Below are 11,930 nucleotides of genomic sequence, written 5' to 3'. Positions count from 1 at the left end.
TGTGTGTGTGTGTGTGTGCTGCATTTGTGTTGTGTGTGATTTTTTTTTCTTATGTTGTGTGTGTATCGTGTGTGCGTGTTGGTGTGTGTTCCTGCGTGTGTGCGGCCTCAACATGATGCTGCGTGGAGGCGGGACGAGCATGGCCTGCTCACTGCCTGCTACGGCCAACGCGCTTCGGCTTGACAAGTTTGATGTTGACGCGCTCATGTATGGAGTCTTGCTCGAGTCGCTCTTGATCACTTGCCGGATCAGCCCCTTCAAGAACCTCATCACCTTGTCACGATCGATGGCCCTAGCTCCCGTGTCCCTCGTCCAGTGCTCTAAGTCTGGGACCGCGCCACCGCACGGTTGCCTTCGTCTCCGGCCGGTCGTCAAGCAACAACGACAAAGACATGCTGCAGGAGATGTCGCAGGACGGCGTCGATCATGGGCAAGCTTGGCCGCAGCACGATGAACCGGGCGTCGCCTTAGATGGCGCACGCCAGCTAAGTAATGTAAGTCTGACCCTGATTGTATTCATTATCACAATATGCTCATATACAGTTTTGAAGACTAGGGTGATGCACGCCTCCATGCAGGAGATTACGCAGCTAAGTAATGTAGTTGCACGCCTCCATGCAGCTACGTCGCCTTATATACGGCACGTAGCCGGGTCGGGCTCTCCTGCTGGGTTCCCAGCACGCACTATCGTGCAGGGCGAACCAGAGGCCAGCACGTGTCCTGGTGGACCCCACCACTTAAACAACCCAGCATATCTCTCTGATTGCAGTTAGGTTCCAGAAAATCAGCGAAACCACATCTTTCTCTCCCGCGTAACAACAGATTGCCATCAAAATCTCTTTCGTGGCTTCATCCTTTGTCCTACCAATCTATTTCCATTGTTACCCACCCCGGATGGGAGGAGAATAGATCAAGATTGACAGAAAATTGTCCTCTCCGTGGATCAACATCTACGGTGTTCTTCAGCATGGACGGAGCTCCTGGCACTTCGTCGTCTGTAGGTATGTTCTTGCTCCTGCAATGCAATGTACAGATTATTAACACTCTTGATCATACGAAGGTGATAAGATTAAAAGAAACAAACAAATAAAGAGTTGAATGTATGACATGTAAATTAGTCCTTCAGAAATAGCTCCCCATACTTCATCTTACTTAGCCCTTCGGAATTGCATTATAATTCTGTTACTGATGATCACTCCTATGATGGTGTGCACATTATGCATCAGAGTACCACCTAAGTTTGTGCTAAATTTTCTTGCATGAGATTTCTCCTTTGACTTATTCTCTTTTTTGATAACTCTAATAATAGAGATTACTGTATCAAAGAAAAAAATCAATATTTTGCTAATGCTATTGTGACTACCATGTGTTGTTTTGCAACACATTTTGTACCATCTTTAAGAGCTTTTCATGTTACGCTAAAACCAGGACTGAATATCGTGTGATTTTTTACTCTGTGTGTTGTCCATCAACTAATTAGTATATGATGAATTTTATGTTGTGTAGATCATGGCACCACAAATGTGGGAGAGACAGGTGGAAATACAAATGATTATTACATCAAAAGGTTAAAACCAGAGATAGGAATGGAATTTGAAAATGACGATATAGCATATGAGTTTTACAATGCATATGCAGGACATGTAGGTTTCAGTGTCAGGAAATCTTGGCATGATAAATCCTCAACTACTAATGTTATTCGAACAAAGAAATTTGTATGCTCAAAGGCAGGTTACAAGGACAAGAGCAAGGAAGAATGTCAGAGGAAGCGAGCAGATACAAGAGTTGGTTGTCTGGCAGAGTTGACCATCAAAATAAGTACTAATGGTAAATATGTTATAAGCAGCTTTGAGGATGCTCATAATCATGAACTCGTAACTCCAAGCAAAGCCCATCTACTGCGTTCCCAAAGAAGAATTACAGAAGGTCAGAAGGCCCAAATTGACATACTGAATGATTCAGGTATCAGACCAAAATCTGGCCATGAAGTGATGAGTAGACAAGCAGGGGGTCGGCAGTGTCTTAGCTTCGGTCAAAAAGATTATAAAAATTATCTCCGATCAAAGCGTATGCAATCAATCCAAGAAGGAGATACATGTGCCATTCTTCAATATCTACAGAACAAGCAGATGGAAAATCCTTCCTTTTTTATGCTATACAAGTAGATGAAGATGAGATGATAACCAATATATTTTGGGCAGATGCAAGATCAATATTAGATTATCACTACTTTGGTGATGTGGTATGCTTTGACACAACCTTTAAGACAAATAGTTATGGCAGACCATTTGCCCCTTTTGTTGGTGTCAACCATCATAAACAAACAGTGGTTTTTGGAGCTGCATTATTGTATGATAAAACATCTGAGACGTTTGAATGGTTGTTTGAAACATTCAAAAGGGCCATGTCAGGAAAAGAACCAAAGACAATATTGACCGATCAATGTGCTGCCATTATTAGTGCCATTGGCAAGGTTTTTACTGAGTCAATACATCGTCTATGTGTGTGGCACATGTATCAGAACGCCGCAAAACATTTGAGTCATGTTTTCCAAGGTTCCAAGACATTTAAGAAAGATTTTGGCAAGTGTGTTTATGATTTTGAAGAAGTTGACGAATTCTTAGCAGGTTGGAATGATATGCTAGTGAAATATAATTTGGAAGATAATGAATGGCTACATAGATTATTCCAGAACAAGGAGAAGTGGGCTTTGGTTTATGGTCGACAAACCTTTTGTGCAGACATGAAATCTACACAAAGAAGCGAGAGTCTGAATGCACTATTGAAACGATACCTGCATGTTCGCCTTGATTTGTTAGATTTTTTCAAGCATTATGAGAGGGCTGTGGATGATAGAAGATATGCTGAAGTGGAAAGTGATTTCTATGCGAGTCAAACATCACCAAAGGTGCCATATGTGCAGATGTTGATACAAACTTCGAAAGCATATACGCCCGCTATGTTTGAGATATTTAAAGGAGAATTTGACATGGTAATGGGATATTGTGTGTATGAGAGTGGTCGTACGGGCTCTATTTCTGAATTCAAGGTTACCCATTCAACTAGCCAAAATAGTCATACTGTGAAATTTGATCCCGATGGATCAAAAGTGTCATGCTCATGCAAAAAGTTTGAATTTGTTGGGGTATTGTGTCGTCATGCATTGAAGGTGTTGGACCACAATAATATCAAGGAGTTGGCACCGGAATATATCTTGAAAAGATGGACAAGGCGAGCAAAATCAGGTCCATCACAGGCAATTCAAAAGTGCTCTGATGATGAAGATACAAGAGTTGTGCTAGCTAGACAATATGGATCACTATGCCGCACTTATAATAACATTTTGAGCAAAGCAGCAGCAAACAAAGAGGCATATGCACTACTGCAAAGTATGTCAATTGAACTAATGGAAAAGGTGGACCAAATTTTACATGGAAATCAATCAGAAGATATATCACCAGAGCATGAACAAGCAGAGAAGCAACCAGTTGAATGCAACATTGAGAATGTAGTCCAAGCACACGGAATAAAGAGAAAAGAACAAGGAAGTAGCAACAAGAGGATTAAATCTGGACTAGAACTGAACAGTAAGAATAAACGTAATTCGAAAGGTATGGTATTGCACAAGAAATAACTACATAAATATCTGGTCATGTTATTCAAATAGATCTAACAAATTCTTTTGCAAATAGGTCAAGGAGCAACATGCAAGAATAAGAGTGGTGAATGTGCTTCTGCATCATCTGGAGCAAATCCTAGCTTGAACATATCAAATAAGAATAAACGTAATACGAAAGGTATGGTATTGCACAAGAAATAGCTACATAAATATCTGGTCATGTTATTCAAATAGATCTAACAAATTCTTTTGCAAATAGGTCAAGGAGCAGCATGCAAGAATAAGAGTGGTGATTGTGCTTCTGCATCATCTGGAGCAAATCCAGTATTGGAGCATGCTATGCCTCTAGTACCAGATGCTGCTAATTATAATCAGCAAGTATTGCAGCATGTTATGCCTCCAGTACCAAATGCTGCTAATTACAATCAACAAGTATCGTAGCATGCTATGCCTCCACTATCAAATGTTGCGAATTACAATCAGCAAGTATTGCAGCATGTTATGCCTCCACTACCAAATGTTGCTAATTACAATATGCAAGGATTGCCACACGCTATACCTCCGCTACCACAAGTTGTTTCCCCATTGCCACACGCACATAATTACAATTTGCATGTACTGCCGCCGGGTACTATGACATCGGTACCACAACCTGAGAACTACAATTTACAAGTATTACAGCATGGCTTGCCTCCGCTATCGCAGGCAGACACTGCTAGTTTTCAACAGTTACTTGGCTTGCGGCAACAACAACCATATTTCTATCATAGCACTCAACCAAGCAAGGTATATATTTTTAGTTAATCATTAAAATTAATACAAGCATGCACGTGTCATTTACTTTTTGATTAACACTATGTAGACTTCTATGGTGTCACCGTACTCGAGATGGCCAACATCTCAAAATGACCAGCCACCAACTAGCACTCAACCAAGCCAGGTATAATTTTATTAGTTAGTCGCTAGAAATTAAAATGAACATGCACATGTCATTCACTTGTATTGACTTTTGGATCAACATTGTATCTAGAGTTCCCAAATGTTATCGGACTCGGGATGGCCAACATCTAAAAAATGACCAGCTGCCAATTGAGGTATTGATCACTTACATGTCATATTCCTAATTCAAGTTTATATCTCACAAGAAATTATTTCTTTGTTCTTCCAGGTCTTGGGTAGCCAATCAAGTCGCATACAAGATAAACCCTTTTAAATAGCTCTATATAAACTTTGTATCTCAGGATTGCTCTACAAAACAGTTACCTTGCGATGTAATAATTTATCTTGCCATTCCTTCTGATGTTAGATGCACAATGGTTTATGCTCAATAAAGATATATACATGAATATGAATTAGTTGTTGGTTATTCCTTTTGATATGTTAGATGTGTAACTGTGGTTTAGTTTTCCAATTAAATGTGATCTTCGGCACTACATTTACTTAAAAGCGTTTTCATCAATTTGTGATTTCCCCCAGTACAATGCTATTGAAAAGCAGAGAAGCAGAGAAAAATGGATAGCTCTCATACTTCAAAGTTTACTTAAAAGCGTTTTCATCAATTTGTGATTTCCCCCCAGTACAATGCTATTGAAAAGCAGAAAAGCAGAGAAAAATGGATAGCTCTCATACTTCAAAGTTTAGTACGAGAGCTAGTTAGCTACTAGTACAGAGGTAGATACTAGTACAGAGGTAGATGAACTAATGAATCTTCACGCACCTTTTCCTGTTGAGTCTGCATCAAGCTCGCACCTTCTAGTGCGACTGCGCGGCATCTCGGCCACTGGCTGACGGTGCAGCAGTTCCACCATGGCACCATCTCCCACGGAGCGGGCTGGACAGAACCTTGGCATGGCCTTGGGTGCGCCGGAGACGGGCACCACTAGCCGTGATGGCTCCCATCTTGCCGCCGGCCAAGGACACGGTCGGGCGTGCTGCAGCGCCCCTGAGGCGAGCAGAGCTAGCCGCGACGGATTCCATCTTTCCTCCAGCTAAGACCACGGCCCCAGCAGCTCAGCGTGCCGAAGGCGCGCGGCGCTAGCTAGTGGCGACGACTCCCGTCTCACCGCCTTCCAAACCCACCCCACGGCTCCCGGCGGCGAAGCGCGCCGGAGACTGATGGCGCTACCCGCGACAGCTCCAGTTCACTAAGCGCGTCGGAGACGGGCGGGGCTAGCAACGAAATCTCTGGTCTTGCCGCTGGCCACAGCCCGGACGCCGGATTTCACCACGCTATAATCCTCTCTTGCAGTGGAATCAGTGGCTGTGGAATAGAGGGAGCGGCAGCAGTAGTGTGCTGGGATAAGGCTTTAATAAATTAAAAAAATAAAAACGTATTATTGAGTGGTGGGGTCCACCAGAACACGTGCTGACCTCTGGTTCGCCCTGCACGATAGTGCATGCTGGGAACCCAGCAGGAGAGCCCGACCCCACGTAGCCAGGCCCAGCGCTGCATGCGGCTGGGACGTACTCACAAAGTGCACAAGTGGGCGGCAGCTCCTGAAGACTAGGGTGACTTGGTTAGCCACCCGATGGACGTGTAGGTGCGTTGCAACACTGCATCCGAGTATGTGTGTGCATGCATGCGTTGTGTATGTGGATCCGTGGGTGCATGCATGGGTATTTTTTTTTTTGAACGAAAGGGGGTCGCACCCCCCTGCCCCATTTTATTGAAGCAGAGCACGAAACCAGTTCACATATTACACGATCGGGAAAGGCAATCATCCAGAGCATCAAGCTCAAATAAAGAGTCTACAACTAGGAAAGATAAAGTAACCAAGACCATGACATAACCAACGGAGTTTCCCTAGGCTTGAGATGTTCAGAAGGGAACCAACACAAAAACAGGGATATCAGAGGAATCATATCCCTCCGAATGCGCCTTGATCCTTCAGTTGGTCACCCCAAGTCTCATCTCGAAGCGATCCGGAGGAGTTCCCCACGCCGCTTGTCCAGCAGTAAGATGCATCGTTGTAGGAGATTTGCTTGTCCATCGTCGCACAGAACCTTCCATTGGTGTAAAAAGCAGCTTAGTTTTGCAAGAATGCAATTCACACTCTTCCACTTGCGATCCTGAAAACAAAATTCATTTCTTAATCTCCAAATGCTCCACAAGGTAGCAGAGGTTACCATATTCAACACAACTTTATCTTTATGTATATGCCAGAAGGCCACAACTTTATCAAAACAAGATATAACATCAATTTCGAAAGTTTCAGCAATAAAGCCCCAAACATGTTGGGCCACCACACAATCAAACATCAGGTGTTGAACGTTTTCAGGTTCAGAATAGAACAGGCAGGAAGGATCCTCTACTTCCCTTCTTTTTGCAAGATTATCTCTAGCAGTATTTTGTTGTGAATGCAAAGCCATAAAAAGACATGAATATTCTGTGGACAAAGAATTTTCCACATTTTAGTACTAACTTTAGGAGTCACACCTCCAAAGTTAATCTGTTTGTAAAAAGATTTAACTGAAAAGGCCCCATTAGGTTCCAATCCCCAAATGGGTGTGTCCAGAGTCTCTAGAATAGGATATTGTTTAATCAAACAGACCAACTGGGCCCACAAGGTCATCCCAGATCTGTCAACACATCTCCTAAATGTCAATTTCAATTCATTACCATCCCAAACTTGAGCTACAGTACAATCTGTTTGATTGCAGATTTTGAACAAATCCCAAAATTGCACTTTGAGGGAACAATCCCCCACCCACACATCATGCCAAAAACTAATGATTTTACCATCACCTAGTTTCCATCTATAGAAGGTCTTTGCAGCAGTCAGAGCCCAAGTAATGCTCTTCCAAAATGTAGAGCCCCCATCACCTTTAGCCCAGAGGATATTTGGAGAATTAACTCTATATTTGTGGAGAAGAAGTTTAGCCCAATCAGAGTCAGGATTAGTGAAAAATCTTTTACCCCAAGAAGCTAATAAAGCCATATTATACTCTTTGATATTGGGAACCCCCAGCCCTCCAAATTCCTTCCTCCTGGTAATAAGCCCCCAGTTAGCCAAATGGTACTTATGTTGATCACCCACATCCCCCAAAAGAAATTAGCCATTTGTGAGTTAATGGCATTAATAGCCCATTTGGGGAATTTGATCACAGACATTAGATAAGCAGGAATACTAATAATGCACGCACAAAGCAAAATGATCTTCCCCTTGTAAGTAAGATATCTCCCTAGCCAACCTGAGATCCCTTTAATAATCCTGTCAATGACAGGTTGGAGATCTTCTTTTTTCAACTTGTCATAGTGCAGAGGCACTCCCAAATACTTAATAGGAAAAGAGCCTTTTTTACAACAGAAAATTTGAGCAAATTCACTAGCAACTGTGTCTTCTATATTTATAGTCATAAGATCACTTTTGTGGAAGTTAATTTTCATACCAGATAAGTTTTCAAAGCATGACAAAAGCCATTTAAAATTCCTAGCTTTCGAGGTGGATTTTTCTAGGAAGAGTATGGTGTCGTCTGCATATTGTAAGCTAACCACACCTCCTGGGATTACATGGGGCAAAAGCCCAGAAATCAAATCTTGAGACGCAGCTTTCTTGAGCATTTTTGTAAAAACATCAGCAACAAGATTGAATAACAGAGGGGAGTGTGGGTCCCCCTGTTTGAGACCTTTCCCACCTACAAAGTATGGGCCAGTAGTATCATTAATCCGCACACTGAATGTGCTATTGACAAGCGTGCTCTTAATCCAAGCAATCCATTTTGGTCCGAACCCTCTCGAATGAAGCATATCGAACAGGAATTCCCAGCTAACCCTATCATACGCCTTCTCATAATCCAATTTAAAACCAGCCCCTGTGAGCCTGATTTTTTAATTTCATGGATTACTTCGTGGGCCATAACCACACTTTCTAAAATATACCTCCCTTTAATAAAGGCAGTTTGGTTAGAGGAGATCAACCTACGTCCCACAGGGGAAACCCGATTCGTCATAGCTTTAGAGAAATTTTTTATACCACAATTACTCAGACTAATAGGACGAAATTTCTTCATCTCCCTGGCATCTGATTCTTTAGGAATTAGAACAATCAAAGCAAAGTTTAGACGTTGTAAATCTAATTTTCCTCCCTCAAAATCCCTGACCAGGGCCATAAAATCTTTTTTGATAACATCCCAGAAAGTCTGGTAAAACAAGAAAGATAACCCATCAGGGCCAGGAGCCCCATGGGCATAGGAGCTAAAAATTGCCTCTTTAATTTCTTCTTCAGAAAAGTTTTTTTGCAAGTGATCATTTTCTTCTTGTGTTACTAATTCATCCTCCTCCCAAAAGGAAGGACCAAGACTGATATTATGTTTGTTCTCATAATAGAACAGGTTTTTATAATAGGAAGTAGCAACCTCTAACATTTCCTGGGTGGTATACACAGGGCCATTCTCGCCAATCAACTCAGACAAATGGTTTTTCCTGTGTCTATGGTTAGCCATAGCATGGAAGTATGCATTATTCTTGTCCCCATCCATGATCCTACGATCTCTGGACCGTTGCCACAAGGCAGTTTCCTCCTTGTCCCAGATCAGGGCAAGTTCCTTCTTAATTTCTTCAATTCTAGATTTATCTCCATCATCAATTTGGTTCCTCTCGGCAAAAACGTCTAAGATGTCAAATTCGAGCAAAAGCTCTCTTTTCCTCTTCTTAATATCAGCCTCAATATTAATACTCCACCCCTTGGCTTTCTTCCTAAAAAGTTTACTTTTATTCATCCAAATATCTATGGCTGTTTTACCAGGGACAGAAGTATTCCATGTATCAATCACCATTTTCTTAAAATCAGGGTGGTCAAGCCACCATTTTTCAAATCTAAAAATCTTCGGGGAGGTAGCCCTCTGAGCCCCAGTGTCCAGGATCAATGGGGTGTGGTCACTACCCACACGGGGAAGAGCAGTAACTACTGACAAGGGGAAATGAGCATCCCAGTTCAAAGAAACAAAAACTCTATCAATTGTAGCAAAGATGGGATTATCTTGATTGTTACTCCAGGTAAATTTCCTATTGGCTACATTTAATTCCAAAAGACCCCATTTGTTAATCCAGTCATTAAAGAGATACGTAAACTGGTTGTTAACGATACCATTGTTCTTGTCAGCAGTTGATCTGACAAGATTAAAGTCCCCTCCCAGCAAGACTGGGTATTCGAGGCCATCCATGACATGATGTAACTCAGCAAAAAATTCCAGCTTAAGCTCATTGTAAGCTGTACCATAAACAACAACAAGATGCCAAATAAAACCGTCTGATTTATTTTTCAGAGTGGTAACTATGCAAAACTTTTTATTAATAAAACCAATAACTTCGAAAAGGTCACTTTTGAGGCCCACTAGGACCCCACCAGCTGTGTTGATAGCAGGTAAATAATGCCATTCAAATGCATTCCTACCAGAAATTCTGTTGAGGATATAATCCTCAATGACCTCTCTTTTAGTCTCTGAAAAACAGAGGAAATCTACTTGGTTGTTGCAGATAAAATCTGCTAGGCACTGGGTTTTACCAGGTTGTCCAAGACCCCGAATATTCCAAAAGGCTCCTATCATTTAACTTTAAATGGGTGGAATAAGCCACATGGCTTTTTCTTGGTGTTCAAAACAGGGCAAACCACAGCTGAATCATCAGTGCCAACTGAATCAGCATTTGTGAGTCCTTTTGTCCAAATTCCGGGTTATGATCATTCATATCTACCAGATCTAAGTTATCAGGGAGAACAATCTCCGGGTTATCATCAGCAAATTGCAGACATCTAAGTTTCTCACTGTTAATAATGTCAAGAATGATTTCTTTCCTTTCCTCTTCACTATTACCAATGCATAAATCCACTTTAGACGAATAATAAGCAAGTTCATTAGGATCAATGTTAGAAAAAGATTTACCTTTAAAGGTGGCTGGGATCTCCAAGTTCTTCTTCTTCATATAAGCAGATGCTTTATCCATGATTTTAACATCCCCATGAGTTTTGGTTTTTGGTTTGTCAGCAAGCACTGGTCCCCACGTAGGCGAGTTCTTGTTGTTGATTTTTTTCTTGACCACAGTATCAGCTTTTTCCAGGGAATCAAGTAAAGATCTCTTAACAGAGTTCATTGCCATCGTTAGATCTTCTGGTAAAAATTCCATATCCATGTTGACATTATCATCATCTCCATCAGATTCTACCATCTCAAATTTACTAAGTTGTTCAGAACAATAGTCCAGATGGACTGACAGCACATCAGTTTTCCCAGATCCCAACCTTGGATCACTCTCCTCTTCACATCCTTTTACTGGTGTTAGGTTTCCATAGTCCTTTGACAACAGATTTTGTATGTCAATAACTGCATCAACTGGATGTTTTTCCACTGCAGAAGCAGCTTCCTGAGTTACTTTTTTGTTCAGACTGTTTTGGTTGTTGGTTTTGGAAGGGAAATTTGCTAAATCCAATTCATCAATTGCCTCCTCCTCATCTTCTTCCATACCCTCTTTCCCTTCGGGGTTTTTACTGTTATTTTCCTCATTTCCGTCAGAGTTGTCCAGATCTGGATCATCATCATCTCCATCATCATTCTCATCAACCTGTTCAAAACCTTCTACTGTGAAGAATAGTAGGTAAAGTTTCTTTTTCATCTCCACTAATCTCTCAAAAGGAATTTTCCTGGGATCTCTACAGGCAATTTTGACTCGAATTTTTTCATAGAAACTTTTCAAAATCCCATTCCAGTCCACATCCACAAGGATGCCAAAGCAGGCAGCAATCTGGGCAAACACCTTCCATGAACACCATTTTGGGGGGAATGCCTTCAATCTGAACCCAAGCTTCAGTAAGTGCTCCAAATTCATCCAACATCCCTTCCCATTCACAAATTTTAACTGACACTCCAGCAACAGGTAATTCAAAAGGGGGAAATTCAATTAGGTCATCCACATTTTTCCACAGAGGAAACCTCAGTAAAAATTTCTTACTCTCTAGTTCTCTGATTTGCCATGGCCATTCTTTATTTTTGCAGAAAATTCCATTTAACTGGGTCAGGAGTTCAGAGGCAGAAACCTCTCCTTTAACCACCTTAAGAACAGCACAATTCTTGTAATTAAGCCAACTAGACTCAGCAGCAACAGGCACCTCAATGTGATAAAACCCTAATCCAGAAGCAGCACTACCAAAATAAGTAGCCGCAGGTTGAGGTTTTGCCCAAGCAGCACAATTGTTCACATTATGACTCCCAGCACAAATAAAGCACTTTTTTGACTCCACACAATTCCCCACATAATGGCCAGGCCAACTACAATTGAAGCAGATCATGTCCTTGTATCTAGCATCAAGATGTTGAATCA

General features: G+C 41.6%; 1 pseudogene; it reads right to left on the bottom strand.

Moving 5' to 3' along the window:
* LOC119300248 overlaps window positions 1-11,930 on the bottom strand; it is a 16,554-nt pseudogene that overhangs the window by 1,442 nt on the left and 3,182 nt on the right.

This window comes from Triticum dicoccoides, chromosome 5A (genome assembly GCF_002162155.2).
Source record: "Triticum dicoccoides isolate Atlit2015 ecotype Zavitan chromosome 5A, WEW_v2.0, whole genome shotgun sequence".
NCBI classification, from domain to species: domain Eukaryota; kingdom Viridiplantae; phylum Streptophyta; class Magnoliopsida; order Poales; family Poaceae; genus Triticum; species Triticum dicoccoides.
Note: the sequence above shows the minus strand (reverse complement) of the source record. Positions and strands in the feature narration are given on the sequence as shown.